The 22,119-nt window shown below is 36.3% G+C and overlaps 1 pseudogene; it reads right to left on the minus strand.

Annotated features, from left to right (window-relative positions):
* The window catches only part of LOC149212170 (phytochrome-like), a 126,873-nt pseudogene that overhangs the window by 103,323 nt on the left and 1,431 nt on the right, over window positions 1-22,119 (minus strand).

The following is a 22,119-nucleotide window of genomic DNA, read 5'->3' on the forward strand; positions in this document are numbered from 1 at the left end:
ACTGTGGGAGAGAAATTCAGTTCCGCATTGTATATTTTGACAGAGGATTAATGAAAGGCAGCGGCTCTGTTTCATGAGATTCTTGTGGTTGTGAGTGTAGCAAATGTGCCTCTTATGTTTTCATATGTATTTTTTATGTTTCATAATTCAGTTGATGTTCATTTCCAGTGAAATTTTTTGAGTGAGATTAGGTAGAATTCAATTTTATTGCTCTGCCTGTGGGAAAATTTCATGTTCAGTGTTATTCTTCTGTTGAAAAGGATTCATGTAACTATGCCCTTTTCACTTTCTTCAGCATTCTTTTCATTTCTCATTACCTCAAACTAAAATTGCTACACTTTCCACCTACCTTGCCTTGTCACACGGAATCAGTCAATAGTGCGGACACAACCGACCTTCCTAGAAGTCTAAGACATTCTAATGACAAACAAAACAAAGTAGAGCTATCCTTCTCTAAACATGCATTATGATATGAGATATCAAGTGTTTTGTTCTTACCTTTGTCCAAACGCTGTTGTAGAAGTCCAAGCTTTGTTGATCTGGATGAGCTCCTCCTTTTCTCCAAAACCTGCAATCACCAACAGTCAAACCATTAAATAGCACCTGATTATAACATAAAACAAAGCATATTCAACATGTAGACCAAGGAGTACATGAAACAACTCATAAACAACAAGTCATTGAGAAGAATGGACTAATTTGCATTAAAGGTAACAAAAGGAACCATTACAACCTGAGCCTTGGTGTTGTGCAAGCTCCTTCCAGGGTCCACAAGAGTCTTCCTTTACTTTGACAAAGCTCACCCCCCTCCCAATGGAAACAAGTAAAGATGACAATCTCTCCTCACAAGTTCTCACAAAGAGGTCCCAATTCTAGCAGCATCTACCCTTAGGAATTATTAGCTTTCAGCCTCTCTCCCTCTGGCCCAATGCATGTATTTATAGTGCTCAAAAGGAAGTTATTCAGGTCCACCATCAATGGGATAATCCCCTCTTTGATGGGATAGCTCCCTTATTGATGGGATAAGTTCCTCTTTGATAGGGGTACATGAACCATCTGGAGGCGCTTCATACACGTCGAACAACCTTCTAGAATGCTCTAGAAATGACCACAAGTAACTTTTTAAAGATGAAACTTGCGCATTTTGACCTTTTCAGGAGGACGCACCTGCCCCTTTAGATACAGAGCGTCTTTGGACGCAGACATTGTGAACATTAGGTGCGTACCCGCAGGCAAGGTTGAGAGAACTTGCGTACCCAGAGATAAACACATTTAAAAAGACTTTCTCTCTTCTTGGAGTTTGACATGCATAGCAGAGGCATAAGACTTGCTTAAGAGGGTAGTATGACTGTTGATAGAGCCATACTAACTGTAAATAGCCATGGTGACATTTTTTAGTGTAACATGCCTCATGAAGTAATCTATACCTTCGTATTACATTCTCTGTTCTTTGTTGACCGTTGGTCTCATACCATCCCAGAAAACACAGTCATTCACAAAAAATTCATTTCTTAGTTCCATATTCTTTTACTAGCCTAAAATCAATTTTCATTATCAGTCATCTCAGGCCATCTTGTTTATCTATTCACTGAGCGTGACTCGGAGAGAGCCCTCTCCTGTTCTGGTAGGGCTAGCTACCAGACTGAGCGTGGTTTGTGGTTACCCTAAATTTTGTCGTCCTTCAGCATGAAGCAGATTTAGGTGCTAACACCCTCAAATGATTACAAAAGAAACACAGTCCTCATAGTCCCCACACAAAATTGTCTTACTGGGACACTTTAAAGGGTGGATACAATTGGCAAATAATCCCTCACATAATGAATCTACTTCTTGTTATGCTTTTGGAAAAGGACAAGCCCCTGGAAGATATCAGCAGGTTCAAAGATTTTGTTTGTTATGCTTTGTCTTCCTCAAGATAACTTATGGATGGAATTTCTAGATATGTTTCAGTTGTTGCCCCTAGCACCTGCAAGTCTTGTGTTCCCCTTGGACATTCCATCAAAGAGCAGTTCCTGAAGGTTATGGATAAAATGACTTCTTGGAGGGACAAAACATATCCAAAGTCATGGGGATTTGGATCCAATCTCACATTTGAAATCTTTAGAGTCCACGAACCTATCTTTTCCCATTAAAAATTTGATTTTAACAACTCTATCTAGATGGACATGGAATACCTCAAGGCATGGGGCCTTGGATCCAATCATGCATTTGAAGGCTTCAAAGAATACAAACCTATCTCTTCCTTTTAAAATTAGATTGATTTTCTCAGGAAAGTTGAGCAAAAGATAAATTTGTGGTGCTACAATTGGCTATCCCATAGGGGCATAATGATCTTAGTAAAATTTGTGCTAGAAAACATCTGTCTATGTGTTGTCTCTAGCTAAAATCCCTATTTCTATTATAAATAATCTCAGGCAAAAAATGTTCAGCTTCCTATGGAGGACTGGTAAAAATAGTAAGGAACGTATTCAACTAGCTTGTTGGGACTCCCTGTCTAAACCAAAATGTCTTGGTGGGTGGGGTTTTAAAAATCTACATTGGTTTGGTAAATATTTGGCCCTAAAAAATATGTGGAGAGGCCTATTTGGTGTGGGACTTTAGAGCTAATTTTTAAAGGAAAATCATCTAAAAATAATGTTGGTGATGGAATTTCTTAGAGGCAAAGAAAACAAACTTGTCAAGAGGGGATCCATTGTTTAGAAGGCCCTTATTGACTCTTTCCCATTCCTTTTTAATTGGATTTCCTGGAAATTTGGGGATGGTAAGAAAGTGATCTTAGGAAAGGACCCTTTTATAGGTGGTTCTTGTGTCTTCAAATTATCTTCTGATCTGATCCAATGCCTAAATAAAAAATGCCTCTTCTCCCTCCATAATGCTAAAGAATGGTCTTTTCTCTATCTTATAAGAAATACTGGTTGAGTTATGCTAAGTTGGGGTTGTATGGTTCTTTGGGAGAGGAGTGGAACTCTTTCATTAAGGAGCTAAATTATCAATGGGGTCTATTTAAGTAACTCCAAGGACTTCCAGGTCTGGAGCTGTATTCATCCTCAGGTAAGGAAAAAGTTGGTCTTGCTTAATATGATGCAATATCCCATTCTGCAGTGGTCCAAGATTCCAGTTGGTGGAAAAAATTTATTTGGAAATGGAATATTCCCAACAGGATAAAATGATTCACCTCACTTTTTCTTCAAGACAAAGTCATAACTTAGGAGAACCTGCAAAATAGATGCCTCACTAGACCAAACTATTGTTGCCTCTGAAAACAGTTTGATGAATCTGTTGATCATCTTTTTATTTGTTGTCCTACTGCTAAGAAAATTTGGCATGCAGTTCTTCTAGTTTAGGGCATTAGGGAGAATCTAGATTAGATCTCCTTTGAGGTCTTTCTTTTTCACTGGGGGGTGAAGTATAAAACATTTTTCACTCTGCCTATTTCTATTGCCTGGGGTATCTGGTTGCTCAAGAATAGTGTAATATTAAAAAATGTGAGTATTTTCATTCTTCTTCAATCTTATAAGATTGTTTCTCTCTACATGGAATATTTCTCTCTTCAAACTAGAAAAATTCTGAGAAGGTTCCAGTTTCCTAGCATCTCAGATGACCCCCCTGGTCAGGTTCTTTGATGGAGATTCTCAAGGAAACATTTGTGGACAAGGGGGCGGGGTAGGATCATTCTGTCAAGGAACATTTTTATCCATTTTAGAATTTTCCTAGGATATGCATCCAATACCAATGTCGAACTTATAGTAAATAAACCTCCCTATTTTGTATTTTTTATAACATGCATCACACTAAACCCTCAAAGGATTAAAAAAGAAACACAGTCCTCATAGTCCACACACAAAATTGTCTTACTGGGACACTTCAAAGGGTGGAGAAAATCAACAAAGAATCCCTCACATAATTAATCTACTTCTTCTTAATATTTTGGAAAATGACGAGCCCCTGGAAGATATCAGCAGGTTCAACAATTGTTTTTGTTATCCTCTATCTCCTCAAGATAACTTATGGATGGAATTTCCAGATAGGTTTTAGTTGGTGCCCCTAGCACCTATAGGTTTTGTGTTCCCCTTGGACATTCCATCAAAGAGACATTCCTGAAGGGTATGGATAAAATGATTTCTTGGAGGGACATAAGATATCCAAAGTTGTGGGGCTTTGGAGCCAATCTCACATTTGAAAGCTCTAGAGTCCATAGACCTATCTTTTCCCATTAAAATTTGGATTTTAACAACTCTCTCTAGATGGACATGGAATACCTCAAGGCATGGGGCCTTGGATCCAATCATGCATTTGAAGGCTTCATAGAATACAGACCTATCTATTCCTTTTAAAATTAGATTGATTTACTCAGGAAAGTCGAAAAAAAAATAAATTTGTGGTGCTACAATTGGCTATCCCATGGGGGTGGCATAATGGTCTTAGTAAAATATGTGTTAGAAAACATCTATCTATTAGTTGTCTCTAGTTAAAATCCCCATTTCTATTATAAATAATCTCAGGAAAAAAAATTTCATCTTCCTATGGAGGAATGGTAAAAATAGTAAGGAACGTATTCACCTAGCCTGTTGGGACTCCTTGTCTAAAAAAAAAATTCTTGGTGGGTGGGCTTTTAAAAATCTACGTTGGTTTGGTAAAGCTTTGACCCTAAAAATTATGTGGAGAGGCCTATTTGGTGTGGGACTTTAGAGCCAATTTTTAAAGGAAAAACATCTAAAAATAATGTTGGTGATGAAATCTCTTAGAGGAGAAACAAACAAACTTGTCTAGAGGGGATCCATTGTTGGAAGGTCCTTACTGACTCTTTCCCTTTCCTTTTTAATTGGCTTTCCTAGAAAGTTGGGGATGGTAAGAAAGTGATCTTAGGAAAGGACCCTTTTATAGGTGGTTCTTGTGTCTTCAAATTATCTTCTGATCTGATCCAGTGCCTAAATGAAAAGGGCCTCTTCTGCCTCCATAATGCTAAATAATGGTCTTTTCTTTATCTTCTAAGAACTACTGGTTGAGTCATGCTTAGTTGGGACTAGATGGTTCTTTGGAAAAGGAGTGGAACTCTTTCATTAAGGAGCTAAATTATCAATGGGGTCTATTTAAGTAACTCCAAGGACTTCCAGGTTTGAAGTTGTATCCCTCCTCAGGTAAGGAAAAGGTTGGTCTTGCTTAATATGATGCAATAGCCCATTATGTAGTGGTCTAAGATTCTAGTTGGTGGAACAAATTTATTTGGAAATGGAATATTTCCAACAAGATAAAATGATTCACCTTGCTTGTTCTTCAAGACAAAGTTATAACCTAGGAGAACCTGCAAAAAATATGCCTCACTAGACCAAACTATTGTTGCCTCTGAAAATAGTTTGATGAATCTGTTGATCATCTTTTTATTTGTTGTCCTACTGCTAAGAAAATTTGTCATGCAGTTCTTCAGGTTTTGGGTATTAGGGAGAATCTGGATCATATATCCTTTGAGGTCCTTCTTTTTCACTGGGGGGAGAAGTATTAAACATTTAGCACTCTTCCTATTTCTGTTGCCTGTGGTATCTGGTTGCTCAAGAACAGGGTAATATTAAAAAATGTGAGTATTTTCATTCTTTTTCAATCTTCTAAGATTGCTTGAGAGTTTACTGGCTGATTTGTAGAGGAGAAGTACCTTTGAAGGGCCTTTGGAAGCTGGATGCTGCACCAAAACCATTTTTCCCCTCATTTGTTGGAGATGGGTCACTTTTTTGGGCCTACTACCTCTCATGTAAGCATGGGTACATATGAACACTTCGCAATATTTATCAACATTATTGTAAGCCCAACATCATGTTACCCCTCTATTAGTAGGGGTACTCCAAAAAAATTTGGACACACCATATAAGCTCAAAGTATGTGCCTTATAGCCTTGTAAAGTCATGTGGGTGTGTGTTATTTTGTGAAAGTGACTCTAAGATCCCCATTTGTGTGGATGTTCATGGCTACTTTCAGTTTTGTTTTATTCATGGTATGTCTAGATCTATGGCACTGTTGACTTCCCCTTGGTGGGCAGTAACTCCCTACCTTGATGGGTATCATTGCAATATTTCTTTTCAAATTTATTTTAATTTTCCCAAAAAGTATTCTATGAAATTTCTTCAGGAAAAGCACATAATAATTCTTGCAAGAATTTGAGTGATTTAAATTTTAAAATCAATAATTGCAAAGTTTGTAGACAAATTATGTTGTAAAAATCAACTCTTGGTTTGAAGCAACACCAACACTACAAACACATAAACATGTTCAACTTTCAGAGGCCCCAAATGAAAATGATCAGATTTGTTGTAGATACAACCTATCTTATTCAAAACTAATTACCGATGACCTTTGGGGTGGCTTGTTACGAGATGGAGTTTCTGATGGTATTATTGGAATTTTGGTTGTTCCTCTTGTCTGTTTGTCTCCCCATGCTTTTCTAAATATAGGGTTGCTTTCACTTGAGGCTCCAACATTGGCGATAGGTGCACCTCTACCAAGCTACAACATGTTGAATAACCTTTACATCAATGAAATATAGAGTTGTTCCTTGGAGAGAGTTATTGCTTTATGAAATCTTATGTTAACGCCATGAACCTTGTAACAAATATTCATAGTGCTCAATCAATTTGCTTCAGCCAAGAATCTGCCTAACCAAATGCTAATGGATTCCTCTCACCTATCAGATAGTACACAACACTATTTTAATGTTTTCCTAGAAGTATAGGTATAATAAATATCCATATTACAGACTCTGATGCAAAATTAGGCCCTGCTGGTACCTAACTTAAGAAGACTTTACAAAGACCTATATTGTCTCATAGAAGGTGCAAAATCATTGGAACTTTTAGAGTAATGAGTTTGAACAATAGATGGTGAGAAATGTCCTCAGTCAACCCAAAATATTTAATTTCAAATGTTACAAATGGAAGGGCCTTTATTTTAATCAACCTATGCCATTAATAATTTCTCAAATCAGCTGTGTCCAAACTTGGTTCATAAGTACCTAAGCTTTGTTTTCATGGCTTGTAGGATGCTGACAAATTTTGCACACCCATTCTCCACAAAGCATGTAATTTCATGGCTTGATTTCTAAAATCTGCATGAAAGTAATAGCATACCTTGGTCCTACACACACAAATTGGGAGTAATATTTATAAAAAAATTAAATATAATAAATTATTTTGTTTAGACAGGATACCTATCAATCCAAGATCATGGATATTTAGACCACAAGAAGAAAATAATGCCCTTTTCCAGTGCTATTGACCACTTTATTCAATGACTAACTAGAAAACTTCCAAAAATTTAGCTTATTTCTACATTTGGTGTTGGGTGTGGAGCTTGATTATCTTCTGTATTCAAAGGTATCGCCGCATTGGACCCCAATTCAAAATGGGGTGGCAACGCCGCTTGCAAAATATTTGCTGCAAGGGGGGTCTAGGGGTCAATCTGGGTCGTTCATTAGGTGGAGTTCTGACGGTAGAAGTTATGTTTAACTTAGGATTTTTTGCCCTAAAAGGCAACCCCTTGCTATATATGAGGGAATTGTATTGCGTCTATATATATCTGTATTCTAAGTGAAGAAAAGAGAGGAGATTGAGAGCAAAGAGGGAGTTACAGCGGATCTGCTATAGGTTGTATCTCTTCAGTTTGCAGGATAATATAATAAAAGAAGGACTGGTTGTTTCTCTATGGACGTAGCCAAAATGGGTGAACCACGTATATCTGTGTCTCTCTTGTTTTATGTGTTTTCTGTGTTTATATTTTTGCAATATTTTATGTGTTCCATTGCTCTGTAATATATAATTTTCTAACAACTGGTATCAAAGCCGAAGGTCTATTTGGTTAATAAAATCGCAGGAGAGAAGGGTTCCTGGTTCGAGCGGGAGAAATGGCAGAAGATGGTAGGTTTAGGGTCGAAAAATTCAACAGCCAAAACTACCAGTTGTGGAAGATGCATATGGAAGATTATCTGTATCAGAGAGATCTGTACCTACCATTGAGAGGAAAAACAAAGAAGCCGATGAGTATGACAGACACAGAATGGAATATTCTCGACAGAAAGGCACTTGGAACAATATGGTTGTGCCTAGCGGCGTTGGTAGCGTTTAATATTTCAAAGGAAACGACAACAAAGGGTTTAATGTCGACATTGGCCAAACTATATGAAAAACCCTCGGCCTCAAATAAGGTATTTCTTATGAAGCGTTTATTTAATATGAAGATGTCAGAAGGTGGATCTGTTGCAAACCATTTAAATTATTTTAATACAGTTACAAGTCAGTTAAGTTCTACAGGGGTAAATTTTGATGATGAAATTAGGGCTTTGTTATTTCTATGCTCATTGCTAGAAAGTTGGAATGGTTTAGCTATGGCCATTAGTAACTCTGTCTCTGGATCTAGTACTTTAAAGTTTGATGATGTTGTCGGTGCAATCCTTAGTGAGGAAATGCGATGGAAAAGCTCTGGTGAGACATCAAGTAATGCTTTGACTACAGAGACTAGGGGAAGAAAAATGGAAAGAGGAAAGAGCCCAGGATATCACAGTAAGTCAAGGAAAGGCAGATCCAAGTCTAGATCAGGGATAGTGTGCTAGAAATGTAGGAAGAAAGGACACCTAAAGAAAGACTGTAAGTCTCGGAAGGGAAAAGAAGGAGAGGTGTAGCAAGAAACTAATCATGAAGCGAATGTAACAGGTGATGTGTTGCAAGATGCTTTGATTCTTTCACTAGAAAATATTATTGATGCCTGGGTGGTAGATTCAAGGGCCTCATTCCATGCCACACCTGATAAGAAACAGTTTCATGATTATGTTCAAGGACATTTTGGACAGGTTCAATTGGGTGATGATAAACCCTATAAAATCATTGGAATGGGTACAGTTTTCATAAAACATCAAAATGGAAATCAGTGGCTATTTAAGGAGGTAAGGCATGTTCCAGATCTGAATAAAAATCTGATTTCAACAGGGCAGTTGGGTGGTGAAGTTTGCGTAACTACTTTCAAAGATAAAACCTGGAAGGTCACTAAAGGATCCTCGGTAATAGTGAAAGGAGGAAAGGTTGGCACATTGTATTTATGCAATGGTATTTCTAATTCTGTTAATGCTTTAACCTCTACACGAGAAGATACGACATTATGGAATCATAGGCTCAAGCCAAGTTTGAAGCATGTTGATTTAAAATTTTGTGAGAATTGTGTTTATGGAAAACAGAAGAGAGTCAGATTCCTTAGAGTTGGGAAAGAAAAGAAGAGCGAAAAATTAGAGCTTGTGCATATAGATGTATGGGGACTTGCTTAGGTATCATCTCTTGGTGGCTCTCATTATTATGTTACTTTTATTGATGATGCAACCAAAAGAACTTGGATTTATTATATTCGAAATAAATCTGATGTATTTGATACTTTCAAGAAATGGAAAGCATTGGTTGAAAATGAGACAAGAAAAAGGTTGAAGTGTCTCAGATCAGATAATGGAGGTGAATATTGCAGCAAAGATTTTGATAAGTACTATTCAGAGAATGGAATTTGTAAAGAGAAGACAGTTCTAGGAACACCACAAGAAAATGGTGTGTCAGGACAATCATGGAGCGTGCAAGGTGCATGAGATTGCATGCAGGATTGCCTTTACAATTTTGGGCAAATGTTGTAGATATTGATATTTATCTAATAAATAGGGGGACTTCAAGTTCCTTGGATGGTGGTATTCCAGAGGAGGCATGGACAGGTAAAAAGGTAAACTACTCTTTTTAAAGACTTTTGGTTGTGAAGGCTTTGTCCACATTAATAAAGAAAATAGAACAAAGCTTGAGGCAAAATCAAAGAATGTACCTTTATTGGATATGGTGTTAATGATTTTGGTTATCACTTTTATGGTTATGAAAAACACTAAATCATTAGGAGTAGAGATGTCATATTCAATGAAAAGTTTTTGTATAAGGATCAGCTGCAGGAAAAGAAACAGGAAAAAGAAAACAGAGACTACACAGTGCTTGACGAGATCACAGAAAAAGTGATGGCACCTAAAAATCATAATGATCAACAGCCAAAACAACAACCACAATAGCAAAAAGCACTTCAAACACCTGAAATTAGTGTTAGAAGATCTACTAGGATGAGTAGACCCCCTGAACGATACTCTCCTTCATTATATTATGTATTGTTGACTGATTTTGGTGAACCAAAATGTTATGAAGAAGCAGGGCAAGTAGAAACCAGGAAGAAGTGGGAGCAAGCCATGAAAGAAGAGATGGACTCCTTAGCACATAACCAGACTTGGGACTTAATCAGGTTGCCTGCAGGTAAAACAACATTACAGAATAAATGGGTTTACAAGTTGAAGGAAGAAGATGGAGGTAGAAAAAGGTACAAAGCTAGACTTGTGGTGAAGGGGTTTGCACAGAAGAAAGGTATTTATTTTGATGAAATATTTTCTCCTGTTGTTAAAATGACTTCAATTAGAACTATTTTAAGTCTAGTAGTAGTTGAAGATTTGCATCTTGAGTAGTTAGATGTAAAGACAACCTTTCTCCATGGGGATTTGGAGGAAGAGATATATATGCAGAAACCACAAGGATATGAGGTAAAAGGGAAGGAGAAACTAGTGTGTAGGCTGAAGAAGATCTTGTATGGCTTAAAACAGGCTCCAAGGTAGTGGTATCTAAAATTTGACAGGTTTATGTCTGAACAAGGTTATACTAGATGTCACTCTGATCATTGTGTTTATCTCGAAAGGAAAAATTATGGCAACTATATTATATTGTTATTGTATGTAGATGACATGCTTGTTGCAGGTTCTAACATGCAGGAAATAAATGTGCTCAAAAGGAAATTGGCAAACTCATTTGCAATGAAGGATTTGGGTGCTACAAAACAAATCCTTGGTATGAGAATAACTAGAGATAGGAAGAATCACAAATTAACATTGTCTCAAATTGTTGTTGCACTCTCAACAATAGAAGCAGAGTATGTTGCTACCACAAAGGCTAGTAAAGAAATGATTTGGTTACAAAGGTTTCTGGATGAATTGGGTAAGAAGCAGGAGTTGGGCAGGTTATATAGTGATAGACAAAGTGCCATACATCTTACAAAGAACATTGTATTTCATTCGAAGACTAAGCATATAAAACTCAAGTGCCATTTCATACGGTCAACATTGGAAGATGGACAGTTGAAGCTGGAAAAGATGCACACTAGCCAGAATCCTGTAGATATGTTAACAAAATTTGTAACCACGGAGAAACTGAGAATTTGCTCAGTTTCAATTAGTCTTCAAGTATGGAGAAGAAGGTGAGAAACAACTAGGTCCAAAGTGGAGTCATTGTCCAGCAAATGAAGTAGCGGTGGAGTTGCTATAATCAGTCTCCAAGTGGGAGATTGTTGGGTGTGGAGCCTGATTATCTTCTATATTCAAAGGTATTGCCACATTGGACCCCAGTTTTAAATGGAGCAACAACACCACCCGTAAAATATTCGCCGTAGGGGGGGTCCGGGGGGGTGGCTACAACCTTTTGGGAGCCCCCCCCTGGTGGGGGGTTTCGAGGGCAGCGCCCTTGAATCTAAGAATAGATGTAAAATTTCCCTGTAAAATGTTGTAATTTCGTAGTCAATTTGGGCCATTCATTAGGCAAAGATCTGACGATAGAAGTTATGTTTAATTTAGGGTTTTTTGCCCTAGAAGGCAACCCCTTGCTATATATGAGGGAATTGTATTGCGTCTATATATATCTGTATTCTAAGTGAAGAAAATAGAGGAGATTGAGAGCGAAGAGGGAGTTACAGTGGATTTGTTGTAGGTTGTATCTCTTGAGTTTGCTGGATAATATAATAAAAGAAGGACTGGCTATTTCTCTGTGGACGTAGCCCAAACTGGGTGAACCACGTATATTTGTGTCTCTCTTGTTTTATGTGTTTTCTGTGTTTATATTTCTGCAATATTCTATGTGTTCCATTGCTCTATAATATATAATTTTCTAACATTTGGAACTATTACCTTAACATGTATTCTAACATTATAAATTATGGTTTAAATTTGAATTATGTCAGTTTTGACTGAAAGCAATTTACAAGAAGGAAAAACTATGAAATACTTACAGTTTCATTGGTTTGTATGTTTTCACCTTATGACTCTTGCCCAATTGTTGAAGGTGGTAACATGCAGTCTACTCCAGGTTAGTTCCCAAATCTTTGGCATCTGATACCCTCATCTTCCTTGTTAGATTGTTCTTCATGGCTAGGCTTTGCACCTCTAACAATATGGACACCCTCAAAATAAGATGTGTAACCAGTATCTTGTTTAGTATTCGAGTTCCCAAACTCTGGAACATGTGTTAGCCAATGTTGTAAACAAATACAAGAAAAACACCCTAAAAATGTCAACTTATAAAAGCACATACAAGAAAACATGACTAGATATCAAAGTTCACAAAAGAGAGGGGAACTCTAAAATCGCTTGCCTTCACCTTTTGGGGTACCATTGTTGTTTGTTTTTTTTAATCCTTCATGTTCCATGATGTAATTATTTGATCTATGAAGTATATATGCAACATTTCTCAAGAAAATACAAGAGAGGGAGATCTTCAATGTGACAAAAGAATACTTCAAACTATGTCAATGGGACTAGGAGGACAACATTTGACAACAACAATAAGGAGTGCCTAGAGTATCTATCAACCAGTTCTAAAATCTAAGAAGAATGAAAGAAGAGTAGATAATAAAATAGAAAAGGAAGGGAACCCAAAAGAGCATCCCTAGAAAGTGGAATTGATAATAGATAATACTTGAGAGAGAAAATCCTCCAAGTAATGACTAGTTTTCTCGAAAGCAAAGAGTATAGGGATGAGGAAGAGCAAGATCCTTACTAGAATTCGAAACAAAGAGGAGCCATCACCATCCACCACCATAAATGTGTCAATGTTGACATGGTTACCCCTTGGTTTGTGAAAGAAATCATAGGGCTAATTAATGGTCTAAAGGATTTTTAATGACTTTCATAAGGTGAATGAAAGAAATATGCAAAAGGGAATATGACTGTTATGGTTCTCAATTCAAGTCAAGCAAAATGAATGAGTCAAATATGCATAAAGAAAGTTACATGGTCTATGTTTCAAAAGTAACTTTGTAGCAACACTTGCAGAGTTTTCATGGTAGACAAAACTTATAATTGGAGGCAGTTTGAAACTTTGATGCCATAGCAGAATTCAAACAAAGACTTTCTGAATGTGGGCACAAATGTTCTATGTGCTTGGATCATTTTTTCTGAAGTAGAGAATGATAATGTCCATATCAAACCAAAAATGAAAGGTCTACAGGATACTCTTATATTACAGAAAAAAAATCATTCTTCAGCACACAAGTCAAAGTTTGACAGAAAAGCCCAAAGGAATTAAAAAAACATCATATTGGAAATGGTGTATATAAAGGAAAGTGACTTATCAAGCACCTGAAAAGAAATAATGAGTAAACACCTGAAATTTCACTTGAATCAGTATAAACTTGATGGAGAAATATATGTACAAATGGTATTCCAACAATTAGGAAACAAAAGTTGGGAAGTGGAGTCCCTATCAGGCCTTGGTAAAGACTGCATCTGCCATTCTTCGAAAATAAGGAACAACACAGGGCATTTACTGGAATAGAATATGGATGATTTCAAGAGCCCTAGCATATGTACAACCTTGGTATGAAAATTTTGATCGAGCATTCACATCTATATTCTACACATAAATATCTACTCGAGCATATTTTTGAGATAGAACTCATTGATCAAAGGATAAGAAAAGTTCCATCCTATGAATATGTTTGTGGCTTTTCTCCAAAAGGCTTATAGCATGAACAATATTTATTATGTAAGTAGGTTCCCTTTTTATCTATCCTTGGATTATTTCAGTGTGGTTTCAGGGTGGTCCAACACCCTTAAGAGCTTTATGAGGAACTTGAGCATCAAAGCTTGCAATGCGTGCAAGTATGGTTAAAGCTATATGCAGCTCCTTCATAGTGTTCAGAAGAACTGGAACTATGGTTATCAAAATAGGAAAAACATCTCCAAGCATTCATCCACTCTCAATTGTTAAATCATAATTGTCCCTTGCAAGTCTAAGGTTTGATGAAGCTGCAATTGACTTCAAAGAAAGCACTCCTTCACATACTAACTTGATTGGCTTAGGTTTTAGTTTTTGAATTGAATGAAATATCTCACATATGTCATTATAGATTCATAGAATGGATTTTGATGGTTGTGCTATAGGAAACATCAGATCTTCCCCACAGTCACCAAATGTGCAGGATAATGATGTTTTGAGTATCATTTGTGAGATGTTCTTGATCTTCCGCTTGGTGATGCCTATATGAAAATCCAAGTTGCCATTATGTATAATTTTCTTAGTGAATGAAGATGAGGGAATGGTGAAGGAACTAGTACAATTGGCAAATCTATATGAACTTTATTCATAAGAAAATACTGTTGAGGAATCCATAGAGGAAGATTGGTTAGTTGGCTGCTTTCTTCTAGCCATGCCCTATTTCTGGATCCCTTCTTTTCTTATTTATCTGATATTTTTATTTATGTCAATGATATTTCATGATCAACATATGATGATAGATGTTTGTCACTCTCCTTTGTTTTCTCATGGGTTCTCAGTCAACAAAATTAGCTTGCTATGAGGGAAACCTAATCAACATGAAAGAATAATTGAGCCTGCTTTGACATGTGAAAAGGAAAGCATTTTTCGCTGCACCTTTGACTATGAATTCCAGTTTAGTCCATTAGACTCTTCATATGTGAATTATCATCCTTCTCTACAGAGAAAAGGATCATCTCTGAGCAGGTAAACACAATGCTTACATAATTCTTCCTCTGATACCACAGATGATATTTTCAGTAGCTTAATGGTGCTCCTTTGTTTTTTGCCAGGGGTTCCTTTAATGAGGGAAATTAAGCCACCTATTTAACCAGCTGTCATTTTGACTGATATCTTTATGCCCTTCAAATCTAGAGCTTCGGATTTTATGCCTTGAAACTCTGATCATAAAAAATGCAATCCAAAAATTTGGCAACTTTAACAGTAAGAATTAGAGCCTCTTTGTCTCTAGGGAAAAGTCCTCTCAGAACAACATCCACATTCATTTGTTCCAAATATGGGAGGAATTAGGGTACATGGATTCTGGAATATTTCCCTGCAGTCGTCTTGAATGAGAGTGAACTGTTCCATAACGATCTTTTGCCTGGTGACATCTTGGGTGACAAAGCACACTCCCACAACATTCTCCTCCAGGTCCTTGCTCGAGCAAGCATTAACGAGTAAAACTACTAGACCCTTTTACTCCTCTGAGACATGTCTTTTCAGCTCAATTTGAACATTCTGCTTTTCAACTCCTTGCAAAGCCAAATGTAGCATCGTTCTCAACTGAGGTTTCCTCAACAATATTGATTAGAGGATCCCCCAGGATCTCTTCCATTGACAACCCCATAAGTTCATTAGCTTTTATATTCCATCCATTTACTACTCCATAAGCATCGTCTGCCAAGATTGGAGTCCTTTCTGTTTCAATCAATCTCACCATATCATTTGTCACTGCATTCAATTCATTCATTTCCTAAAGTTTCAAATCAGTTAGTTGCCTATTTATCGAGATATATCTACTAATTTCATCAGTTTCTTTGTAGGAACCTCGCAGTATTAACTACAATGAATGGATGGCATCCATCTCAACATCCTCCCAAGGAAAACTCTTCATTCTTACCATGTAAAGGAATGCATCAAATGAAGCTCATGGATGAATTTTCTTACCATCGTCTCTGTCCTACAAGTCATGTTTGGGACCTCCCCATTTGATTATTTTTCTGTATGGGATCTAAACCAAAACAAAGGTCTTTTGAATTAATTCTCACTGTGGCAATTCCACAAACTGCATTCCCTAATGATCTTGCTCTAGGATAGCCTGCATAAACAAGACTATCTGTGCTCAAACCTATGGAATCCATGTGATGCTCAGACAACCATGTAACAATATCTTGGATCTAAGCCTCAGTAGGAGTTATCCCCAGAAGCCAAAAGTTTTCTTCATAGTAAATGACAGCACCATCGCATCTGACAAGATCCATGATGTTGGGCTTCCGTGTGACAATTCCCAAGGGTGTATTGCAAAGAAACATATCACAGAGCAATGCTTGAGTGTGCAGAATTTGCTTTTCTCTCATCTGAGTAGCCAATTCAACTTCCTTGTTTAGCTGAATTCCAAAAATTTGCATTAAGAACTCACAGGCATACCTCAATGGAAATGGAACATAGCATGGACTAGTGTGATGAGAAACCACCAGTCCCCAAAGCCTTCTTCCTTTTTGCTGCATCTGCCCCTCACTACTTTTGTCCAATTCCTTCTCAATGATTACTACAACCATTACTAAAGATGCTATAAAACCCATGTTGGCCATGTATTGAGCATGGCAACCATGAGGTGTTATCAATGTAGATCCACATAAACTTAGTCTCTAGGCAATCTCTTGTCCTGAATCAATGTTACAAATCATTCTTACTTTGTTCCTCATAAACAAAAATCTTGAAACTTGAATGACATCAGTTGCAGGGTAGTGAAGACCCAAATAAGGTTCTAAATCATATCTTCTAATCTCAGATATCACCTCACCATGATCATCATCATCAAATTTATAGGCCATAACACAGTTATAGCCTATAAGGTCACACACCTCTTGTACAATCATGTCACACAATAGCCCAATATTTCCACTAGGGCTCAATTTGCAACTGTAATATTGCCTTTTGCAGTAAGCTTATAGGATTGTAATGCTCTCATTGTAGAGGTGGGAACATCTGAAGTCCCACTAGGCTCAAAATATATCACCAACACCACATCAATTCTATGGAGTATAGCATAGAAGGGCTTACCGAAACTCTTGGAATGGACCAAAACATGATTCAGAAGATTTAGTTCTTCAAACTTGGAAGCCTTCTGCAATGCCATAGTGCTCGAAGGAGTGAACAAGGTCCTTGCATCATTTCCAATACAAAGAATTTTATGGTCCTCCACGCTGGGAACTGCATGAGTTGACACTTGAAACATATATGGGGGATTTTCATTGTAAGTAATCACTTGAAATGTCCTCTCATTCACTGCAACCACCCACCCAAACAGCTGAAGAAAATTTCTCCTTTGTATTTGCTGCAGATATGGACTAACTGCAACTGATGGAACAATCTCTAAATCCCTTTTATCTGTTCCGGAGTCACAACTTTCAACACCTTGAATTTTAGGCCAGGTATGCCAGCTTTAAGAAATTTAATAACTTGTCCCAATCCCTCATCTACATCATCATTTTTTCTCTGTGTTAGTATCTGAGTCTTCAGTAGCTTTAAGTGATATTGAAAAGGAAGCATCTGCACATTATACATTCTGCTGCAAGTAGACCACATGCTCCTTGTATTTCTGATTTTTCTTAAGAAAATTTCAAACATAGGAATACCTAGAGCTCCTGCAACCTTAAGCACCAACAAAATTTTCCCATGTAAATAATTTTTAACAAAAAATTATATGTGATAACATGACCAGACGCGTGAGAGAGAAGGCACCAAGTGTTGGCCTCAGTTTGATACTTGCAGAGTAAGAAAGCATGGCTTTGGGTTCACAATACTAGCCTTCTTTACCGCATATACCATTCGACACTAGATGAACATGAACACAAGGACTGTGGAGGCCCTCCTGGAGAATAGATCTCAAATCTGGCAGGCATGCTAAGCCGAAAGTGGCATCCACCCTCGATCATTCCAAATGTGCCCTTCCTTCTCCTTCTTCCCCATGGACAAACCTTTCAAATGGAAGGAAATAAATAATTTTGATATTTGGACAAACCTTTCAAATGTAGGGAAATAATACATTTTAGTATTTGAAAGAAATAAATCCATGAAAGCTTAATGAAAATTGAATGAAATGTTCTTTTGTTTATCAAGGGAATTAAATTCCATTAAATAAAAGGTGAGTTTTTTTTAAATAAACATTTTTGATATTTGGACAAACCTTTCAAATGTAGGGAAATAAACCATTTTAATATTTGAAAGAAACAAATTCATGAAACCTTAATGAAAATTGAATGAAATATTTTTCTGTTTATCAAGGGAATTAAATTCCATTAAATAAAAGGTGAGTTTTTTTTAAATAAACAATTTTGATATTTGGACAAACCATTCAGATGGAGGGAAATAAACCATTTTAATATTTGAAAGAAATAAATCCATGAAACCTTAATGAAAATTGAATGAAATGTTCTTCTGTTTATCAAGGGAATTAAATTCCATTAAATAAAAGGTGAGTTTTTTTGTTTTTGTTTTGTTTTGTTTTGTTTTTTAATGGGAGGTATTTTTTATTATAAATAATTATTAATTTATGAAAAAAATTATGTTTTGTCACTAAATATCAATTGAGGGGGTTTTGGTTGATTTATCAAAACTGAATTATGGTGATATCAAAACAAGTTTTGTGTGGTTAAAAAGTGAAGAAAAGTACCAATGTCATGGTAATGATCAATCATCATTTCCAACTAAATGTTTGGTTTAATAAGGATAATTAATTTATAGAGATTTTTTATGATGTTTAATAGAGGGAGAACATGGGAAAGGTAATACTTTGGCTCTCACATGTTTTAGGAAATTGATATCTCTTTGTTCATAAACATTAGGAGTGGAAAAATAGCATAGCTTCTAGAGCTAAGTTTGTTCCAACTTAGTTATATCTTGAACCACAAATTGGTGTTGACCTCATGGATGTGAGAGAAATTTGGTGGCTTGTAGGATAGTATTGTCATAAAATAAGAAGGGTAGACATCAAAATAATCTTTGTGTGGTAAAAAAGAATAGTGAAGTAGTAATGTCATAGGATTAATGATCATTTCCAATGAAATGTTTGTTTTAGTAAGGATAACTAATCTATGGAGATTTTCCATTATGTTCAATAGAGGGATTCAACATGGCAAAGGTGATAGTTTGGCTCCCAGATGCTTTAGAAATTGATCTCTTTGTCCATAAACATTAGAGGTAGAAAAAAAATCCTAGGCTCTAGAGCTAAGTTTGTTCCAAATTAGCTATATCTTGAACCACAAATTGTTGTTGACCTCATGGATATGATAGAAATTTGGTGGCTTGTAGGGTAGTCTTGTCATGAAATAATGTTGTGACTTATTATCTAGTCATATATTTTAATACTAGACTAAATTAGTCATTTAAGTTAGCCACTTTTAGTTTAGTCACTTATTAGCTAGTCGTATATTTTATCCCTAGACTAAATTAGTTGTTTAAGTTAGTCATTTTTTGTTTGGTCACTTAAAATTGCTCAAATTGCATAGTAATTTACTTGAAATAATTGCAGTGACTAATTTTTTTAGTCACCTAGTCATTAATTAATTTCATCTTTTTCTACTAGTGTTGTCACTCCTTTGATCACCCATGTAGTATTCATCACCATCACTTTTCTTGGACTCTTCCCTATTTTCAATCACACACCTAGACTTCACAACTTCTTGTAATTTTTCTATCTCTTCTGGAAGCCTTTGCTCCTTGATATACCTGATGGAATTCACAAAGCATACCAATGCACAACATGTAAATTTAAAGCAACCATCATATGATTTCCATTAAATATATTGACTACACAAATAATTCAAATAATAGAAAATCGGTTTTGAAAAAATGTTTTGTCTCCAATTGCAATATAATTTCTATAAAGAGTATGCTCGAAATAATCAAGCAATAGTGATAGTTGTTAGTATTTACAACAAAAAATATACTTACTAGGCATCAGAGAAAGCTTATGTACGAGCATAAGATAAGATAAGACTTGCATTACATTCCATGACAAACAAGAATTGTTAAGTGAAAGAAATCAAGAAAAGTTCAAGAAAACATACAGTTTTGATTTTTAAGTTTGGAATGCTCAACTCGAAAGTCAGAGTTCTGACAATAATTTCAATATCTAATGCGCTGAGGAATGTACGACACAGCAACTAACTTTCCAACCTAATGTAGATAAGAAAATATAATATAATTTTATTAATGTCCAATATAGGACAATAAAAGTGGTCAAAGGGATTAAGATAATACATCCAGTTACAATGAAGAAAACACAAATGCATATTAGGAAGTTGAACTACAATATTTGGAGAAGAATGGGTGCATCTTCAATGTTCATGAAGATTTCACTTTAAGTAATAGAAAATAAGAGCTCCATAAAAGATAATACGCAAATTAAGCGGGTCAAAATAATAAAAGGTTATATGCAAAATTAACACCCCAAGGTTGTTAAAGTAATCATGTAATAACTAGAGATAGGAAGAATCACAAATTAACATTGTCTCAAAGTGTTGTTGCACTTTCAACAACAGAAGTATAGTATGTTGCTGCCACAGAGGCTAGTAAAGAAATAATTTGGTTACAAAGGTTTCTGGATGAATTGGGTAAGAAGAAGGAGTTGGTCAGGTTATACAGTGACAACTAGAGTGCCATACATCTTACAAAGAACTTTGGATTTCATTCCAAGACTAAGCATATACATCTCAAGTACCATTTCATATGGTCAGCATTGGAAGATGGACAGTTGAAGCTGGAAAAGATACACACTAGCAAGAACTCCTGTAGATATGTTAACAAAATTTGTAACTAGGGAGAAACTGAGAATTTGCTCAGTTTCAATTGGTCTTCAAGTATGGAGAAGAAGATGAGAAACAACCAGGTCCAAAGTGGAGTCACTTTCTAGCAAATGAAGTAGCGGCGGAGTTGCTATAATCAGTCTCCAAGTGGGAGATTATTGGGTGTGGAGCCTGATTATCTTCTATATTCAAAGGTATTGCTGCATTGGACCCCAATTCGAAATGGGGCAACAACGCCACCCATAAAATATTCGCTGCAGGGGGGGTGGCTGCGACCTTTTGGGAGCCCCCTCTGGTGGGGTGTTTCGGGGGCAACGCCCCTGAAGCTAAGAATAGATGTAAAATTGCCTTGTAAAATGTTGTAATTTTGTAGTCAATCTGGGCCGTTCATTAGGTAGAGATATGACAATAGAAGTTATGTTTAATTTAGGGTTTTTTTCCCTAGAAGGCAACCCCTCGCTATATATGAGGGAATTGTATTGCGTCTATATATATCTGTATTTTGATTGAAGAAAATAGAGGAGATTGAGAGCGAAGAGGGATTTACAGTGGATCTGTTGTAGGTTGTATCTCTTCAGTTCATTGGATAATATAATAAAAGAAGGACTGGCTATTTCTCTGGGGACGTAGCCCAAACTGGGTGAACCACATATATTTGTGTCTCTCTTGTTTTATGTGTTTTCTATGTTTATCTTTCTACAATATTTTGTGTTCCATTGCTCTATAATATATAATTTTCTAAAATTTGGAACTATTATCGTAACATGTATTTTAACATTATAAATTATGGTTTAAATTTGAATTATGTTAGTTTTGACGGAAAGCAATTTACAAGAAGGAAAAACTATGAAATACTTACAGTTTCATTGGTTCGTATGTTTCCACCCTGTGACTCTTGCCTACTTGTTGAAGGTGGTAACATGCAGCCTACTTCAGGTTAGTTCCCAAATCTTTGGCATCTGATACCCTCATCTTCCTTGTTATATTGTTCTTCATGGCTAGGCTTTGCACCTCTAACAACACGAACGCCATCAAAATAAGATGTGTAACCAGTATCTTGTTTAGTATTCAAGTTCCCAAACTCTGGAACATGTGTTGGCCAGTACTGTAAACAAATACAAGAAAAACACCCTAAAAATGTCAATTTATAAAAGCACATACAAGAAAATATACATAGATATCAAAGTTCACAAAAGAGAGGGGAACTCTAAAATCCCTTGCCTTCACCTTTTGGGGTACCATTGTTGTTTGTTTTTTTTAATCCTTCATGTTCCATGATGTACTTATTTGATCTATGAGGTATATATGCAACATTTCTCAAGAAAATACAAGAGAGGGAGATCTTCAATGTGACAAAAGAATACTTCAAACTATGTCAATGGGACTAGGAGGACAACATTTGACAACAACAATAAGGAGTGCCTAGAGAATCTATCAACTAGTTCTAAAATCTAAGAAGAATGAAAGAAGAGTAG

This window comes from Pinus tabuliformis, chromosome 1_1 (genome assembly GCF_031772625.1).
Source record: "Pinus tabuliformis cultivar Carrire ecotype Pingquan chromosome 1_1, CPIR1, whole genome shotgun sequence".
NCBI lineage: Eukaryota > Viridiplantae > Streptophyta > Pinopsida > Pinales > Pinaceae > Pinus > Pinus tabuliformis.